Source organism: Sitophilus oryzae, unplaced genomic scaffold (assembly GCF_002938485.1).
Source record: "Sitophilus oryzae breed Bouriz unplaced genomic scaffold, Soryzae_2.0 scaffold_396_pilon_pilon, whole genome shotgun sequence".
NCBI classification, from domain to species: Eukaryota; Metazoa; Arthropoda; class Insecta; order Coleoptera; family Curculionidae; genus Sitophilus; species Sitophilus oryzae.
Window position 1 is genome coordinate 1214350 of NW_022146969.1, and position 20418 is coordinate 1234767.

General features: G+C 31.1%; 1 protein-coding gene across 1 annotated transcript in view; it reads right to left on the minus strand.

Annotated features, from left to right (window-relative positions):
* LOC115885541 (CUGBP Elav-like family member 4) overlaps positions 1-20418 on the minus strand; it is a 244600-nt gene that overhangs the window by 27454 nt on the left and 196728 nt on the right. The gene's annotated exons all lie outside the window — the stretch shown is intronic.

Consider the following 20418-nt stretch of genomic DNA (forward strand, 5'->3'; position numbering starts at 1 on the left):
TTTATTTCATTATTGGCCGTCAACAAATACTACTCAAAAAATCAAATAAAATTTCAAAAAATTAACATGAGAAGTATTTCAGCTTATGCAAATTTTTAATTGTAAATATAGCATTTTTATTATTTATAAAATTATTGGTTTCTTTTTTACTGTGAAAAAAAATATTATATCGTTCATAGCATTCTATAAGGATCGAGATTGTTTAAAGTATTTATTAGAATATCGAAATCTGCCCTCCTCGATTTTCCCAAATATCGCTACTAGCATCTTGAAAAGATTTAAGAACCTCAAAAGAAAACGCTCAGTTCTTTGAGACATTTGTTGTGCTGAGCATTTGAGTTTTTTTCTTGAATAAAACCTAATATTCTGTGGAAGGATGCTTTTGATGTAACCCGCATATTTTTCCTATTTAGGAACGTATTGCTACTTATGGTCTTTAATATTTTCTAAAGTTCCAGAACATGTCTTATAAAACTAAATATTAAAATGGTGGTATTTCAGGTCTTGTTTTCTTGGTTTTATATGACAAACATATTGCTTTTATCGCATAATCAGATTAAGGAACAAACAAGAATAGAGAAAAGAACAACAATCAAATCAAACCTAGGTTTAAGTAGTTATTCATGCAACTAGTTGGTAAATAGACTATATTGTGTAACGAACTGAGTTTTGCACAATTCTCTCCATTCGCGGTATCGATGGATATGACTTATAAAAAAACAGATGTTTCCCAATGTTTTTTAAATTAAAGTTAATTAACCAACTTTTAAGATTACAATTAGCACACACCCTAAACTTTTTTTTGACTAAAATAACCTGATTAGATTTGTTGAGTTTTATACATTTTTTTTTCAAAATATTTTTAAATAATCATTTGTCACTAAATTTTAAATATACAGGGTGTTCCTTAATGACATGCTAATATTTAAGGAGGTGATTCTTGGACCTATTCGAAGAAAAAAACAACTTCATATGAATATACGTCCTAAACATCTTAACTTTTCAGATAGAAGTGGTAAAATTTTCTAATTTTTTTCTCAAAATATCTTCTTCATCCTCTATGTTGTTTTCATTTCGCATGTTTCCAAGAACCTTTTTGTTTTTGCTGTGTCCGGTCTGGTTTCTGCTGTGTAGCTCGTTATGGGTCTGACGACAGCCTTATATATTCTTGACTTGACCTCGAGACCTATGTTGTTATTTTTCCATATGGTGTCGTTCAGACATCTAGCTACTCTCATTGCTTTTGTTTTATTATCTTACCTCTGTTTTGATATCGCCATAACCGGATAGCTCTATACCGAGATATTTAAATTTCATCCCTTGTTGTATTATTTTATTGTCCACGACAATCTGGCATTTGATGGGTATTTTTGATGTTGTCAGGCTCTTTGTTTCGGTTAGGCAGAAATTATCAAATTTAGAGATTTTGCTACAAGATTGAAGCAAAATATCTCTGACGGTATATTTGATACACGTCTTTCATGCATCAAAATGCTTATTTTGATATACAAAAAAAAACTGTTCTATTTTTTAAATTCCTCCCAGCCGATGAGGAAATGAGAAAAACAGTCTTACTATTAAATTTTTGCATTGCATTGCTGTTTAATATAGATGAAGCATTTATTAGTAAGGAATTTTCATACAACACATTGTTCCGACCTAAATTTACTCTCTAAGAGGATGAATTTCCTAAAATCGCTTTGTGCAGCTAATTCACTAATGTGGATTAAACGAACCTTTGTGCTAATATTTATGTATCTAAAGCTGTTGGTATGAACTGATCCCTAAAATATCTAAAAATATGATATACAACCTAACTGACACACCACTGACAATGACAAATAATTTATTTTTGGAGGTATTGTGTGTAAGTGTTTTTCAAGTATGTTTTAGTATTTAGTCGTTTTACACAAAGAAATAGTCATTAAACAATATAAAAATACTTCATAACAAATCTAGACACATACCTTTCATTTAAAAAAAGAATCATCAAGATTGGTTAAACGGTTTCGGCGGGGTGATGGTAACAAAAAACCCTTTGAGCTTTTATATATGTAGATGGATAAGGATATGTATGAAATACTTATGAAACATTGGAAACCGACGTTATGCCACGATCCACGATGGTTTTTGCAGTTCACAGATCACACAGCTTTTTAAGTTTTTAATGCCACTTTTTCCCAATTAATACGGGTTTGAGTAAATAAAATTTAAATTAAACTCACAAGATAGCAAACATTACTTTGAAAATGGACGCTTTAAACACTTTTCGATATGTTTTCATTGAGGACAGTTTAAATTCTGAAACATTTTATAATGATTTTTGAAGATTCTGACTTTGACAAGAGAAAATTATTTCTGTTCTTGTTTACGGTTGTTCTTAGCAACCGCTATAGCACCGCTAGATCCCGTACAACGTATGCACCCCAAAACAATTATAAGTTTTGGCGGCAAGCCGAGCATTCCAATCTAAACTTGTTTCCTTTGTCTATGCTGTGTAAAAAAGATTTACTCTTTTATAGGCTTATATTAATAATTTTATAAAATATCTTTTTATGGTCAATTTCCCATAATTTTAATATCTTGAACGATCTGCCAAACAATAAATAGATTTTCTGCAACATTTCTCTTTCTTTTTTATTAGGAAATAAACCTTCGATACAGTTAAATAAAACCTAAAACTGCCATAAAACTTTTATCGGTCCCATAACTCTACATCGGGAAAAAATGTGATCTGAAATGTCTCGAATACAGTTTCAAAGTAAATCCAGCACTGATCCTTCGCAGCAAATCAATTGGCGTGGCTTGAGGAAAGGACGACGGGGAAGAAATAAGAAGAAGGTGGGATGAACAATATCCCTTTCTGACAAGGGATATATTTACAGGAACGGATTTTGATATATGGCATGCAGCAATTTTCCTTCCGCTTGTATTTATTATCAAACATGGTGGCGGGGGCATAAATATAAATTGTTAGCTTTGCGCGTCGACACCTAAGCCTTTCGAGGATTCTTTTTAAAATTGCGGGATTTGCGAGAGTGTTGAAGATATGACGAAAGCAATAATTATGCAGAAACTATTTCGCACGTTGGCATGGGTAGATTGATTATCTTATTATATTGGTATGAGGAAAGCATTGCATTTATAACGTTGAATATGATTCACTTGTAGAAAATTATTTTTTTAGAAAATTATTTTTTCTTAGAAAATATTTTTTTCTTAGAAAATATTTTTTTTCTTAAAAAATAATTTTTTTTAGAAAATAATTTTTTTTTAGAAAATAATTTTTTAGAGAATAATTTTTTAGAAAATAATTTTTTAGAAAATTATTTTTTCTTAGAAAATCATTTTTCTTAGAAAATATTTTTTTCTTAGAAAATTATTTTTTCTTAGAAGGATTTAATTAATACAGGCAATGGAATAAACATATTGATTAGATAATTATTAGAATGAAATAACAATTTTGAAAAAAAATTACTGCAAAGAATTTTCGAAATGTATTCGAGATATACAGGGTGAGTCTTAAATAAGTGCAAATATTTTCAGGGCTGGTAGATCACGATAAAAGAAACATATTTTTTCTTTATCATTTTTCAAATCAGTTCAAAATAGCTGTTATTTTACTTCGAAAATTTCCAAAAAAATTTCCTGGATCTTTTCAGCGTCTTCTTTCTTGTAAATTTAATATACTACCTATGTTGCCATATTATCAAGAAATTATGTTTTTTAACTAAAAACTAAAAAAATTCCAAAAATTTTTCAAAAAATTTCGAATTTTCAAAAAAAAAAATTCGCGTTTGAAACAAAAATAGCATGTTCTATTCCGAGCAAAAATATATTTTTTGTGCCTCACCTGTAATGTCTGTAGAATTTTACATATAACATGACAGCGAACTTTATTTCCAAACCAACTCTCAAGCGAATTTCTTCGATGGTGTGGTATATGTTTATAAAAAACTCTGCCTCGACTGCTTAAAAATACAAGGTCCATTTAAAGTATTTCTTTTCCACTAACATTCTATTAAAAAAATCTCTCCAACATTTTGATTATCAACTCACTATGGACTAACTATCAACTGACTAACCCCGCTTTCTTCAGCATACTCTTTTTATATTCTTCTATTCCTCGTAGTCATCGCCGGTTATGCCGTCAAAATAGTTTATAATATAATTACACTAACCCGGCAACGACCATGAGGAAATCGAACTTCGGTGACCTGCGTCTTATTATCGACCCGAGATCGTTATATTTTAATTGTTTAATTCTTAACGTTATTTAATAACATATCTGGGTCGATGGCATCAAATTGGTTTACTAAAATTATATTTTACATAATTTTTCCCAATTTGATATAAACCTATTTGAGTCTTGACAATATCATAAAAATATCTTGATTGTTATAAGCAACAACTCAATTTCTGAGTTGACTGCTAATATTTTGTAACTCGTTCTTAATTAAAAGTTTGGACAGCTCGCTGTTGACGCACGCATATTCCCTAAGAAACGTCGAACAAAAAAAAACCGAGGGGAAATTGATTTGAGAGTCTGGCCCTGTCTTCTAAAGGCCACGCTCCGTCGCCCAAGCAAATCTATTAGAAATCGTTAAATCCCCGAGTTCGCAGGAACGCCATCCAATTCGACTAGATGCCGTTCCTTCGTTCGTTCGTTCTTTAGCGAAGGCTCGATAGACAACCTGTTATTGAATGCCCAGGGTTACCAATTCTCACGAGGACGCTCGCCTTCCTCCAAATACCGCACAATAAAATGTATTAAATCGTCGGACCTGTTACCGACACTTTACTATCCGATATGATGAAATATCCAATGTGTTTTGCAGGAAATTTCAAGCGCTGGAAGGAATTTTTAGAGTTTGTTTTCTTTATTACAATTTCAAGTAATCTTGTTAGGCTTTGACTGAAAGTTTATGACAAAACAAAATTATAGAAAGTTTTGCAATTGTATTAAACCTTCCGGTTAAAATTAAATTGCCTTTGTTCTTACTGTAACAAAAATAACATGTTATTTGATGCACCTTGGCATATTTCATAGGTAATTCATACATCATCGGTATTTGCTTGCTGAGAAAAAATCTTTTGATTAAATACCCAAAAATGATTAAAATTTATGGCTAAATCGAACTATAGCCGAAGTCGATTTGACCTAATCGAAACAAATCCTTTTTTCTATCTAAGCCCTTCATCAATATCAATTTAATTTGTTTACGACTTGTCTTCCTAAGATCATTATTTGGCGATTTATCGATGACAAAAGAATAACGAGATTTAGCTGCAAACTTTCTCCAAAGCCGCACAATAAAAAGTATTATGGGTCCCTGGCTTCTGGATTCTTAACTATAAATTCGACCCTTTTCAATGCCGAAAATAAAGTGGAAGATTATTTAGCTTTATTGTTTGGAAATTTTTTCCGTTTGTTCTCTGGGGCTTAAGCATTTATTTCTTCGAAGATCGTAACAGAAAAAATGGTTTGGATATAGAAATACTAGCTTAAGGTTAAAATAAGATATATCATATATCCAGATGTGAGGAAGGAAATACAATTTGGGCCATATTTTTGGATTCATATAAAGACGTCAATCGAAAAATATTACACAGATAATTATTACGGATTTTAATGTTGTTTTTAATTCTTATTTTGAGATTTTATAAAGGAATCAGAATAAATACCAGAAGAACTTACAGCAACTTACCTATTTTAAATGGGTACCCCTATTTTTTATTACATATTTATTTGAATTCTCTGTAAAATTTTCTGATTTTTTATATGAAATTTAATTGTCTTCGACCCCCTTCGGTTTGCCTCGACCTACTTTCGATTCTTAAAAGCGCCTCGTTCAATTTTGTTTCGTTTTGAGCTATTTACAAAACGTGGCGGTATCGGTACCCGAGGCAAAGGATTTTTTTTTCATAAATCTCAGTGAAATAAGTAGCTGTTGTTACCATAATATTTCGTTAATTACATCTCGTTTTTTGTTGATATATATTCCACAAAATTAATATTTGATGACGCGTTTATAATATGTAGAGTAGGAATTTATAAACATAACTTTTTACTCAATCTGTAGGAATATAATTACAATATGTTTCTTATTAATTTTATTATAATGAGTTAGTATATAAAACTGTATATGTTATATTTGTTTACGCGATCTTAATTGATTAATATAAAGGTAGTATTGCTTGATGAGTAATACTGGCAACATCATCAATATATCGAGTTGATTTGGAAAATTATTGATTGACCCGATATCAATTAAAGATACTTTTATATATAATAATAACATGGTTTGATGTAAATCCATTCAAAAATAAGAAATAATTAAGACAATTTTTTAAATAGTTTAACACCGTGGATTAAAATCTATAAAAGGCGGACCGCCACAACAGTTAGTCACTGCGTATTGCCCAGCGGTTTTACGATTTTAAATTTTGGAAATATATTTTTTTTACTATATTGTAATTAATAATGTTAGACAATGATTAAAACTAAATATACAATCGGTAACTGTTTTCTAAATGCACTGTTTTTGATTTTTCATATCAGTTTAATATAGAGGTATTACATTACACTCCATTACAAATTAATAATATTTATTCATGTCCCACGTTTTCTTATTTTTCTGAAGCCACCACAATGGTTGACATCTACTGCTTCGTGGTATTTCACAAAATAGTACGATAAATATAAGCCCGTGTTATAAAAATTAGTCCCCACGTTTCCTGAAATTGATCGAGACGCGCCATGATTGGTTGTTTGTTTTTTATTGTTAATCTGGGTTAACAATAAAAAAAAATCAGGAAACGTGGGAACTAATTTTTATAACGGACTTATATTTGAGTTTACTTGTGAAACTATTTCCACAAATGTTTTGCGTAATTTTTCACGAAATATTTTCAGAAATATTTCGTAAAACATTTGGGTGATAGTGTATTATCTGACAAACGAATCTAAAACAGCGGAAGGAATTCGGACAAAAAAAGATGTTGTCACGTTTAATTATAGAAAAGCAAACTCTTGCTCGGTATTACCTATAAATTGAATATATTTTAGTTCATTTCAGCATACATAATTATATATATGCTAGTAATTTGACGTAGTTCTTATTGTAATAATGTATATTTATCTAATTAACTGATTTCGTTCATTCTGCCTATTATAAAAGGTAAAGTATTTCTCCTTAAGATAACGTCCGCTTAGGGTAAGCTGGCAACGCTGACAAAATTCATCATGGCATCCCGGATTCAACCAGTCTGATTGGTCGAGATTCTCGCAAGTCTTGCCGCCATAACCCCCAACTTTATGCCCCTCTCTAGTAATAGTAGAAACAGTCACTACTATTGAAAAATCCAGTGGCGATGTTATTGTATTGTGTTTTATATCTTTAACTTGATTTGTGTTTATTGTAATTAGTACAAGTGTTTTAACAAATATTACTATATTGGGCAAATGACTAAACAAAATGTAGGTACATTTAAAGTAAAATAATATTATAAACTTTACTGGAAAATATTATAAAAATTCCTGATATATTTTTATGAAACACCGCACGCTCGTGGATATTTTATGAATGAAATCGGTCAGGATTTTAGAAAATTGCGATCCCCTTACCGTTGTCCTGTTGTTTCAGATCCGTTTGTCAGACTGTAGAGGCTGTTAAAAAATGTACAGTACACTCAAAAATGGAAGTATTTCAACGATATATACGATGATGCAGTATTATGAATATAAAAATATATATCATATAAGCCCGACAGTTTTTCCCAAAATAGTCGATTCTTCCTTCTACCTGTTTAAAACCGTCCCGAACGTTTTATAGTCCGGGCAAGTGCCATTTCCTCGCTCGTAACTCGCGAACGCACGCTGAATCGGTATAGCGAACGGTTTCTATAAAAGAACGATGAAATTATATTATCCGGAAAAACTCCATATAGTCTCGTACATTTAAAAAGGACCCCTGGCTCTTATAGATGACCGGAGCGGAGAGGACTCCGGAAAGCTAATTTCTTAGAAAATATGAAAGCTCTTTCTCCTACTTTTGTATTTTATCGTGATGAATTTGGAAAAATAAAATAATAAGATTGCATATTATTATGTCTAATCCCATCAAAAACATAGAATAACTATAAGAAAATGCCAAGTCTCGCAACACAATTCTTTCCAAGTCTTCGTTCTTGACAAGTCTTGTTTATTCGTGTTGGAATAATTGGCACGAGTGTGGCCATAAATGCATGGTTTAGTCTCAATCAGTAATACAAAAGGTATATTGAAGTCCAGATCGTCCTTCATTTTTGCCAAATTCGAGTAACGTGTTAATAATATGTGGCGAAAAGTAAAACCAGTTCTAGTTTTGAAACAGTGGCATGGCATGCTACAACTACAAATGACAGGTTTCTGACAGCGCTACTTCAGTGTGCGCTGACACCCTTATTGTCGTTTGTTCAATTCGACTAACTTGCTCTATGCATGTTACTTGCCAGATTACGTACCACGTCAGATGCTGCGTCACTTTGGTGAACGCTCTCACTAAAATTCGAAGTTTGAAGTTTGTGACACATCTAGAAGTACCTTAGAATTTTGATGATCTGTCAGTGAGTCAATGTCGAAATTAAAGAAATTTGACAAGCGATAATTCATAAACTATGAGGTTTATTACCAGATATTTTGATAACCTAGCCAGCTATAGTATGTCTTTATTTGCAATGAAAATTAATATTCTTACTTTATCCACAACGGAGTTACAGAGTGGTTAAAAGTGCCGCTAATACCCTCGAGAAAAGGATGGTACTGCTCCCAGATATTGAATTAAATAATAAGATTGCATATTATGACTAATTGTGATATTACTAGTGAAAATTTACCTAAATATAATTAGCATCGTTTAAGGCACATAGAAATTTATTAAATGCATTAGTCAAAACTGCCAAAAAAGTATACTATAACAACTACATTAGTAATAATTCCAAAAATAGGGAGAGTCTTTGGAGTTACGTCAAAAACATAACTGGGAAAACGAAAAAATCCAAAATAGAAAAGGTAGAAAATAGTATTAAAGAGGTAGTAAGCAAAAAAAACAAATAGCTGATGCTTTTGCTGATCATTTTGAATCTGTGGGCGAAAATCTTGCCAAAAAAATAAAAAAGTGTAATAATGACACCTATACAACAAATCAAAAATCATTAAGCAGCTCCATATTTTTTACCCCTACTGATGAATCGGAAATAGATAGGATAATATCGAATATGAAAAGTAAAAAATCTCCGGGATATGATAAAGTTACCATTGATATACTACAATTAATTTCGCCATATATAATAGTCCCTCTAAAACACATTTTGAATAGTTGTATAGAAAAAGGAGTATTTCCCAAAATTTTTAAGGTGGCTGTTATAAACCCAATATACAAAAGCAATAGTCATACAGATGTATCCAATTACAGACCCATATCTTTACTGTCGATATTTTCAAAAATTTTTGAGAAGGTTCTAAAAGTGAGAATCAACAGTTTCTTTGAAAATAACAATATCATATCTCCAAATCAATATGGATTTCAGGAGGGGAAATCAACCCAAGATGCAATTTTACACTTAACTGAAGAAATATATAAATCATTGGATTCTAGCACACCAGCCCTTGTAGTATTTTTGGACCTCAAGAAGGCTTTTGATACGGTGGACCATAAAGAGCTACTGAAAACTTTGGAATGTGTTGGTTTTCGAGGAAAACCTTTAAGTCTTATGGAGAGTTTTTTAGCCGACAGAACACAAATAGTGAAAATAGAAAATGAATTTAGTAAACCTAGCATAGTTAAATATGGAGTCCCACAGGGTACTGTTTTAGGGCCTATTTTATTCAATATTTATATAAACAACTTATTTCATTTATCTTCTGATGGGAACATAATTGGATTTGCCGACGATACTGCCATATTTTATAGCGACAAAAATTGGGATAATCTCAGAACAAAAGTAGAAAATGGCCTACCACGCATTATTCATTTATTCTAAGCAAAAAACGAATGACAGTAAATTTTGACAAAACCTGCTTTATACCATTCGGCATTTATAAAGACAGTCTTCCACTTTTTGAAAATTTAGAGGTAAAAAACACATGTCAATGTGTGAATTACACGATAAGAAGAGCAGTGAAAGTTAAGTATCTGGGTATTTTTATCGACAGTCACTTACGTTGGGATCATCAAATTACTTATATATGCCAAAAAATAAGAAATTTATTAGCCATTTTAAACACCTAAGAAATATTCTAAACATGAAAGATCTCCAGATATTGTACCATGCCTTGGTTGAATCGCATTTGACATATGGAATAGTGGCTTGGGGTGGGCCAGTAACACACACATACATAGACTACAGGTTCTACAAAAATGGATCTTAAAAATAATTCATGCTAGAGTGAGAACGTACCCAACAGAGACACTATTCAGGGAATCCAGTGTTCTGGACATTAAACAGCTCTTCTGTCGTGATTTACTTATCACACAGTACACTCATATAGCAAGATTATCTCAAAGGAATCATCCCTATGAGACGCAATAAAAAAAATGTCCAGTTGCCTAAACCAGTAAGAACACATACACATCATAGCTTCTATTACCTTGGACCAAAATTATATAATATGATACCATTGGAGCTTAGAACTACATCGTCTATATATGTTTTTAAAAAACAAATCCGTTTGTGGGTAATTATGAAGGGCAGATCGTTTGCTGATACTGTTCTCAATTCAAGGATTTATACAGTGAGATGAAATACTAAGTAATTCTTTTCTTTTTGTTTTAGTTGGGTTAGGTTGTATCTAAGGGTCTGATTATTCCTTGTTAATATTGTTTATACTCTGTTTATGTTTTTAATTTAGATAATATTTATACGAACAAGTCTTTGACTTTATAACGTATACTATTTATTTATTTATATGTATTTATATGTATTATGAATAAATTATTATTATTATTATTATTATCGTATGTTATTTGAAAGCATTTTATAATTACTCGATAAAAGTCGTCCCAGACACATATTTGCCTTGATGTCGAGCCCCCAAATAGAGCGAGCTAGACCTCCTTTTGTCAATCGGCCGGCCGCCACACAGTTCGGTAATAGCCCGAGGCCCGTGGGAAATAGTTTTTGCGGCCGAATCAGTCATGGGGAGCCCTGCAATCTTCCGTCCCATGTGTAAACTGTGTTTGTGATTTGGGAACGAGAGCCCGGGCAACTTCTAAATAAAAAATTACTCTCTATTGCTAAAGGCGATGATCGGACAGAAGGGTCCCTCCGATCGATTCCAGTTTGTTACTGGTGAATTACTGTCGGCGAAAAGCAATTAGTTTAATCAACAAAGCGAACAAAGGAGGCTATGTTGAAGTTCTAGAAGAATTTACTATGTTCTAGTTAATTACTTGTTTTATTCTGCAACAGTTATCAGCAGGAGGACCTCATACAGTAATTACTGAATTTGGTTTCTACCAAGCAAATTTTATAAGAAAAAGTCGCAGTATGCAACTAAGACATCCTTGTCTATTGATAGTCAATTTTGCCTACAATCCACTGACAAGCCGTTTTATGATGTTTCTCGTAGATCTTAATTAATTTTAGAAAATCTACAGAAGAAATATGTTTTTCCTGTTTTCCGAAACATTTCACAACGAATATGTCGATAATAAAAAGTGTAAATCAACAACTTTAAAGCGATTTAAAGAAGATGTCGATTATTGAAACTGAAGTGGTTATATTAAAAACTTAGTACAATTAAAATTCTTAAGACTTCAACAACACAACTGACTTAATTAATCTCAGGAATTTGCAGCGTTATAAGCAGAAATAAGTCAAATATAATATCTGAGATTATTAGTGCTGTAACAAATATCTACAATAATGCGTTCTGGATATAAAATCGGTTCTCCAAATACGAAAATATTAATCAACAGAGAAGATGAAGCTTTAACACCAGGAATAATTCTAACCATTTCTATGATATATAGAAAGTAATTTGAGAGAGGTATATGAAATGATTGTAATAAATTGTAATAGAAACAACTATTAGAAAACCACTAATGGATAATTTGGTAAACTATAAGTAAAATATTTTACAAATTGCCACACACACACAAAGTTACCAAACTTAACGAAACTTGAAAATTACAGTACTGAAGACAATTTTTTTACATTAAATACTGGAATTAATCTAAGCGAGTCGTTCAAGTTTATATCGTAGAGAATCGTAGATATTTAATTTTTGTATATTCTCTCTGAAACGTTTTTTTTTGAAATCTATTCTTACGACTCCATAAAATTAATCGTCCCACAAAATGCAGTTTTAACAACTAGAATAATCTTAGTCATTTCTATGACTGATCTAAAGCGATTAAAAGGAGACGCTGCTTGATTGCAACTAAAGCAACTGTTAGAACGTCCTATGAGAGACTCTCAGGTTTTTAATACTGTTCATTAACTAAAACACCTGATCTAATAAATCTTATGAATCGCCCGCTTTGACAAAGCTAGAAGTAAATAAAACACAATAGCAGGTGTTATTTGGTTCTTTATCGTGGAGCCGGCGCTTTCCTCTTCTTTGTTTCGGAAGATAAATTTTCATTACGGAAAAGGTGGCGTCGGAGAGAGGCTTCTGATTACGCTCGCGCCCCCCTTCGCTGTATTAGGCATAAATTCAGGATTTAATTTAAATTTTTCGTTTAGATTAAAATATTTTATTTCGCGAGCAACTTTTTAATATACGATCGTGTAATTTTCAAATGAACAGTGATAAATTGTTATTTTATTTTGAGCAGTTCGAGTTTCACAACTTAATTGAAATTGAGTTTTGTATTATACTTTTTTATACAGAGTGAGTCTAAAATAAGTGCAAGTATTTTTAGGGGTAGGATATTTCAACCCCAGAAACACGATTATGAGTTTTTTTTCGCGAAAAAAAAATTAAAAATTTGAATTTTTTGGGATTTTTTTATTTTTTTATTAAAAAACTTCAGTTTGTTGATAAAATGGCAAAATAAGTAGTAGATTAAATTTACAAGAGAGAAAATCCAGAAAATATCCAGTGGTTTCAAAATTTTAGCAATTTTTTTTTTTTTAAATTTTCACTTATAATATCACAAGAGCTTAAATTATTTTCGGAAATTTTTTTGAGGGCACGAATATTTTGAAAATTATCCCGAGTCGAAGACGAGGGATAATTTTCCTAAAATATTCGTGCCCGAAAGAAAATTTCCAGGAATAATTTAAGCTTGCGTGGTATTCGGTAAGAAAATTTCACACCTAAATTTGAAAAAAAAATATTAATCCAACATGACATTTTAAAATAATTTCAATTTGTTAAGTTGGCCAATTATTATTAGTATTGATGTTTTTGACATATTATGTGTTTTGTCATTTTTGTTTGCGATTCTGTCATTAAGCTATTACTAGTTTTAAAACGTCTGTACGTAGAGTAAGAAGTGTATAGCGAAATGTCGCGATTTGGAAAAGTAAACCAACAAGTCATTAAAGAAGAAATTGAAAATATAAAACCAGATAACACCCGAAAAATACCAGCTTTAGTTAAATAAAGGCGGCAGAACTATATTTTTTAGAACATGGCAATTTCGAAGAAATTCATATGTAGGTATATCTAACATATTTCCTTAAATAAAAAATATTACCAACCTTAGTTACATCAAATGCTAAAACTCAAATGGGTAATATTTCAATATATAGACATTGTAGTTCATTCACATTATGATTGTAGATCTTATTTTTACCTTTTCAACTGTCAAAAATTTCCACTAAAGTTTCGTGGCGCCTCGAAAAAATTTCCGGAAATTTTTTCAGTTTGGTTTGGTTTGGTTTGAAAATTTCCGGAAATTTTTTCAGTTGCCATGGTAACTAGTCAACATTAAAGCATGTTATTGGTTGAAAAGTAGAGGTGTGAAATTTTCAAAGTAAAATAAGTCGGTTATTTTGGTTTTATTTGAAAAACGACAAAGAGAAAATATGTTTCTTTTATCGATATCTACCAGCCCTGAAAATATTTGCACTTATTTAAGACTGTATATTTTATATAGAGCGTGTCACAATATTCCGCAAACCTAAAAGTACTACGTATTTTTCGAATCAAAATAAGTTCATTGGACACAATTTATCTCTATATAAAAGTGCTTCCTTAGTCTGTTAGTGGGTATCGATCTTTAAAAAACTAAACAAATTTCTTAAGATCTTAAGATGTTTGAACGGGATTTTTTAGGCAATCAATCCAAGCTCACTTAATGATGGAGTAGGGCTTCGAAACCGGCAGTGAGAGCAGGTTGTTCCCCCATTATGACGAATACAGTGTGGAATTAATTTCTATATAGCAGTTCAAAGCAAAAAACTCTTATATAATTTTATTATATACCTAAAAACTGCAAGAAATAATTTTCCGTTTTAATTTATTTTTATTCCAATACGTAGTTTTTCCATGTCCACGGAATATTGGGACTTCCTGTACATAACATGAATTAATTGAAGCGTTTCTCAGTTTGTTAGCTGAAAATTGTATTTTATATGATTACATTTTTGTATAAATTATCATATTATTATGATAGTCATAAATTATGTACCGAAAATTAGAGATTAGATATTATTTTTTTTAAATATTTGTAAAGCATTAAAAATAAACTGCTTTCAATATAATTATTCAGATATTATTATACTCCGATATTGACAATCCACACGAAAATTTAAAATAATAATATTTTGTAAGGTATTTCGCCCCCCCTCCATTTATGCAAAACAATCATTAAAAATATATCTCGTTCTCTTTATTACATTTGTGTTGAAATATTAAAACCATTAAAACCTAAAATGTTAAACTAAATTAAAATAAAAGTATATCGTCTTTAATAATTATGTTAAAGGATAATAATTGCTTATTTAGTTCTCTTAAACAAAAAAGTTTATTATGCCAATAATAATTATTTACGAAGAAATATAAATAATTTACATCCGCTACATTTCTTTTAAGCACTTAAATTGTTTTATGACAAACTTTTAGTTGTAAAGCTTTATTCAGAACCTCGAAAGTGGAATTAGTGGATAAATTAGTGGTTTCAATTAGCGTAGAAGTTTGTTCACCTAATTTTAATGTAAGCATTCAGATCCTCATAATTAGTGGTAATAATTCTTAATTAATAGAAAAAGTTTTGACTTTTCCACTAATTAAACTTCAACATTTGCGAGGAATGTCTTTTTTTCATTTAATTGTTAATTTATAAGCTCTTAAATATTGATAATTTTAAGCTTTCTACACTTATTGATACACAAAAATTTAGTTATAACAATTTTAACTGTACTATAACTTGAAAAATGTTACTAAGTTCGTGTTATATTATATTAAATAAAATATAAGTAAATGTGTCTCATAGATTCACAAATTATGCAAAAATATAATTGATAATTTAACGCTATCTACATACTTTTGTGTACGTAAATTGCATTAAAACGACATTGAGTGTGATCTGCGTTGTAAAACAGGATCCAATTCAAAGTTTATCTGGCGCTTTTATCGAAAGTCAATTTCGTCACACAACGCAGGCCATTAATAATCCGGCAGCGAACCGTTTAATGGAAATCTTTGATGGTGTCGGCCCGTATCAATTGTCGCGGAACGGCTGACGTCGATTCCAACTATGAGAGCATAAACGTAAAGTGTTTACACGTTAAACTGGGGTCGCAGACTTGATATAAGTGACGGCTTAATGAGAAACTTGGTGAGACCTCGAATCTCATTAAAATTTGCGGTCCGTCAATAACGGTAAAATCTTAATCGCGTGTATGTGTCGATGAGCGAAAAGAAACTTAAAGGAGGAGTAGAACTTTTACCGAGAAGTTACCTGTTTAAAATTTATATAGGTTAAAAATATGCCTATATATATATTTGTTTTTAAATTATATGTTTAGTAGAGATTATAACTAATCAAATTCTATAGTTCTAAATAATCTATTTAAATAATATCTTCTTTGGATTTTAAAAGAGTTCAGAAAGGTAGGAACTAGGTAGGAACCACAGAACCTCACAATTAATGAAATAAATTAGTTGTTTTAATTAGCGTATAAGTTTGTTCTCTTAATTTTAATCTAAACACGTTCAGAACGTCAAAATTAGTGGTAGACATTTTCAATTAGTAGATAAAGTTATCCAACTTTTATCCATATCCAACAAAAAAAACTTTAATATATTTGCACTTATTTGAGAGAGAGCCGCACACTGTATATTTTATAAATCCCATAATTTACTTGCTATTGTAGAAAGTTGAAAGAAAAATTAGAGATCTAATGTTTTTTATATTCAAATTTGTCATTGGAATTTGACTGCAATAAGACATAAAACTATTTACCATCGTTTAAATTCAACTTACAAATTGATTCCGGGACAGTGTGTCTAACGGCATTTTTTAAATTAGAACAAATGATGCTATAAAGTGAGCCCGGGCTTGGTGTAGCCCATTTTTTACCACGAGTAAATTACACCTTGCAAACACGCTAGCGGTATGTACTAAATTCATTTAGAAGACAATAAATTTCCCAAATTGCACTTTCTTGCAATTTCATAAAATAACATTTTCCATCTACCTTTAAGCTTTTCAGTTATGCAGTTATACGCCCCCGAAGTAATTATTAGGTGAATTAAGGTTTTTTTTTCTTTCACAAGTTTAAAACCATATCTTTGAGGAAAAAAATAAATGTTAGAAGAATGTTAAAAATGGTAGTATAAACTTATATATTAAAGACAAGATAAGTCTAAGAAAATATTTTAGTAAGTTCGTTCTGTAACTTGTTTCATAATTAATTATTTTTAAAATGTTAATATCTATTCTTCTAATAGTACCATCTTCTAATTAAGGTTGGCAACAATCGCGGCGAAACACTGTCTATCCTGTGTAGCTTGAGATAGTTCATGTGAGTTCAGTCCAGTCCAGTCTGCTATGTTTTTTAACCAAGAGTTCCTGCGTCTCCTAAGTTCTCTTCTGCCTTCTACCTTCCCTTCAATGGTTAACTTCAGAAGCCTTGCTCTACTACTCCGCATGAGATAGCCCAGGTATGCTGTCTTTCGTTTTTTTATATTTGTCAGTAATTCTCTTTCCATGTTAAGCCTCCCAAGAACCTCTTCATTGCGTACATGATCTGTCCAGACTTTTTTTAAATACAGTATTGTCCTACGGTATTAATAAAAATTAAGTATTTAACTGAAAATATCCGTCGTCTTTCAAAGAATGTCTTAGAGAATTCCCCAAAAATAAACTCTTCGAATAGCTTTTCTGCTTCCATTGTTAGAGATAGTGCATCCCCTCGACAACTTTTTAACGTACTTTCGAGCAAAACGCAATCACCGTTTCCTAGCGCTAACTGCTTCATTAGATCTAACCGCACGAGCGTCGGCGTCACACAGATATGGTTTAACGTGTGCATTAGACTGAAGTGTGGAAATGTCATCTGCAGAAATCTCGGTCGGCACCGCCCGCGCCACTTGACACCCGGCCCGTTTTGAGAAACATATAATGGATGATTGTGTACACTCCGCCGTCGGTGATTCGGGATAAGAGTTTGGGAGATGGTGTTTTTACGGTTCGCCGCCACGGTGCAGTCTAGAAATCTGTAATGTATGAGGAGATCTTCATCTAGAGATAGGTACGTAGTGAAATTTGATTTTTGAGAAAACCATTTTAAAACACGTAAAACTTTAAATAACATGTCTTATGCTCTACGTCTGAAAAATGATGTTTTTATATTCTTAGTTTATAAAATTGTAGATTTTATCCTAAAACAATATTAATATAAAAAACGTCTATACCTATGTGACGGATTCATCTCTCCAAAAAAATACTATATATGGATATTTCGTTTCAATACTATATGCTTATTTCGTACGTTTTTCATTTTATTGATTTTATGGAAAGCACTGTTCATTAAAATGTTGTATCCTATGTTATAGGGCTTGTTTCTTTCTACAATATCCTGTCTCACAATGTACCGTTTGTGTCCGGGAAGAGTTCCTAGTTTCATAGTTGTCGATTTTCGAAAGAAATCAGTACATGTATATTATTTCGTACATTTTTCATTTCATTGATTTTATGGAAAGCACTGTTCATTAAAATGTTGTATCCTATGTTATAGGGCTTGTTTCTCTCTACAATTTCCTGTCTCATAATGTACCGTTTGTGTCCGGGAAGGGTTCATAGTTTCATAGTTGTCGGTACATAAGTACATAAATCAGTACATGTATATTATTTCGTATATTTTTCATTTTATTGGTTTTATTCAAAGCACTGTTCATTAAAATGTTGTATCCTATGTTTTAGGGCTTGTTTCTCTCTGCAATTTCCTATCTCACAATGTACCGTTTGTGTCGGGGAAGGGACCATAGTTTCATAGTTATCGATTTTCGAAAGAAATCAGTACATGTATACACACACACACACATGTACACTGGACATCCACCATCTTATATTGACAAAACATTAAACAAAATACATACCCCAAATCACAGACAGAATTCACACAATGATAACAATACACAATATATACAACTTACAAATCCATACATACAAGGCGTTTCGGAAGAAATAATCAGGATAGAAAAACAATATAACATACAAACATCTTTCAAAACACAAAATACACTTGGATCCACTTTATCACACACTAAACCAATGAATACTGAGCAGCAAGCAAAAAATGTAATATATAAAATACTATGCGAATGCGATAAATTTTATATTGGTGAGACATCTAGACCGTTAAATGTTCGAATTAAAGAACATAAAGATCATTTAAGAAAGGGCGACTTTAACAAATCTAAAATTTGTCAGCATTCATGGGACACAGGGCACAGAATAGATTTTAACAACGCTAAAATTATAATGAAAGAAGCCGATAGCCTCTAAAAGAAAAATAAAAGAGGCTTTTTTTAATACAATCTAATAAAAATAAATGTATGGCTCATGCATCTGTAGATGTTAGTAATGTATGGCAATCGCTACTTTGATTTTAAAAAACATAACATAAATAAACATAACATACGTAAAAATTAAAAACAAATTAAAAATAATCATACAGAAAGTTTGAAGCTTTTTGGTTTTACCTTATTAAGTAATTGTCATCAGGTAGTAATTGTTAATTTTAAAGTTTAACTTGATATAATGTCATTTAAACAGAACGTCAACGGTTTTTATAGACGTATCTGTTTAAAAAAAACTAAAGTGTTCTCGAATAGTTGCATTTAAATATTTTAAATCGTTTTTTCTTTGTTCTTTGTATTTTTTTTTGCTTCCGACGACGGAAAGAGATAAACTAACAGCTTACAATTAGTCTCCATTGGATTAACGCAGCAGTATTTACAAAAAATAACTATTTTATTTTGTAAATTTTCATGTAGTGGTGATATGCCCATATAGGATTTTTTATCTTAAATTATATAAAATAATAATAAAGGTGAATCGTGAATTCACGAATTATGCAAAAATACTTAGTTTTTAATGGCCTCTGATCTTTTTTATACTCGTAAATTGTGTAATGCAACACTTTTTTCGTAATAGTACAAGGTAATTCTATGCCACATGGTGGCCTGTAAGACCTATTATGTTTTATCGCATTGTGCGTTATAAGTTATTTTGGTGAATTTTTAAAAACTAGCAAACAAACTCTCCAAAATTTTCTTATACCTAACTATTATAAACACCAATTTCAATCGAATTAAACTCAATTGTGCTCATGATATACCTTGTCAATTCGACATTACTATTAATCGTAGCGGCAATTCAAAATAATAATAAAGATGATTTGATAACAAAAGCCAATTATTAATCCCACGCTGGAGGAAATTCCCGTAAACAACTAACCTCCAATAGGAAATGAAACAAATTGGTTTTCAGATTATAATCGATTGCAGAGATGTATTGCTGAAGCAATCACATTTGTTTGTTATGCGGTTTTTTATCGATCCAGCTTCAACTATAGTAATTTCAACGGCAATTTATAGAATTTGTTGAACAGGTACAATTTTATTTGAAAACTATTATTTGTAGAAATGGGTTGTTGGGTCGTATTTAATATTATTTTACACGTACATATAATAGTAATAGAAAGTTAAAAGAAGGAAAATGACATGATAAAGGAATATACCGGGTGTTGCATCGTCGGACGGGACATAGGAAATCCCATGTAAATTTTAATGGGGTCAATTATTGACTTCCCTAATTATTTTAGAGATTAATTCTATTTAGGTTTATTGAAGAGCACTAAAACCCACATTTAAAAGAATAACTTTAGATATTTTTGATTAGCTCGTTTACGAGTTATCGCCGATATATTTACTTATGAGTACCAGTCAAGGTAAAAGATAACTGACAAATGAAG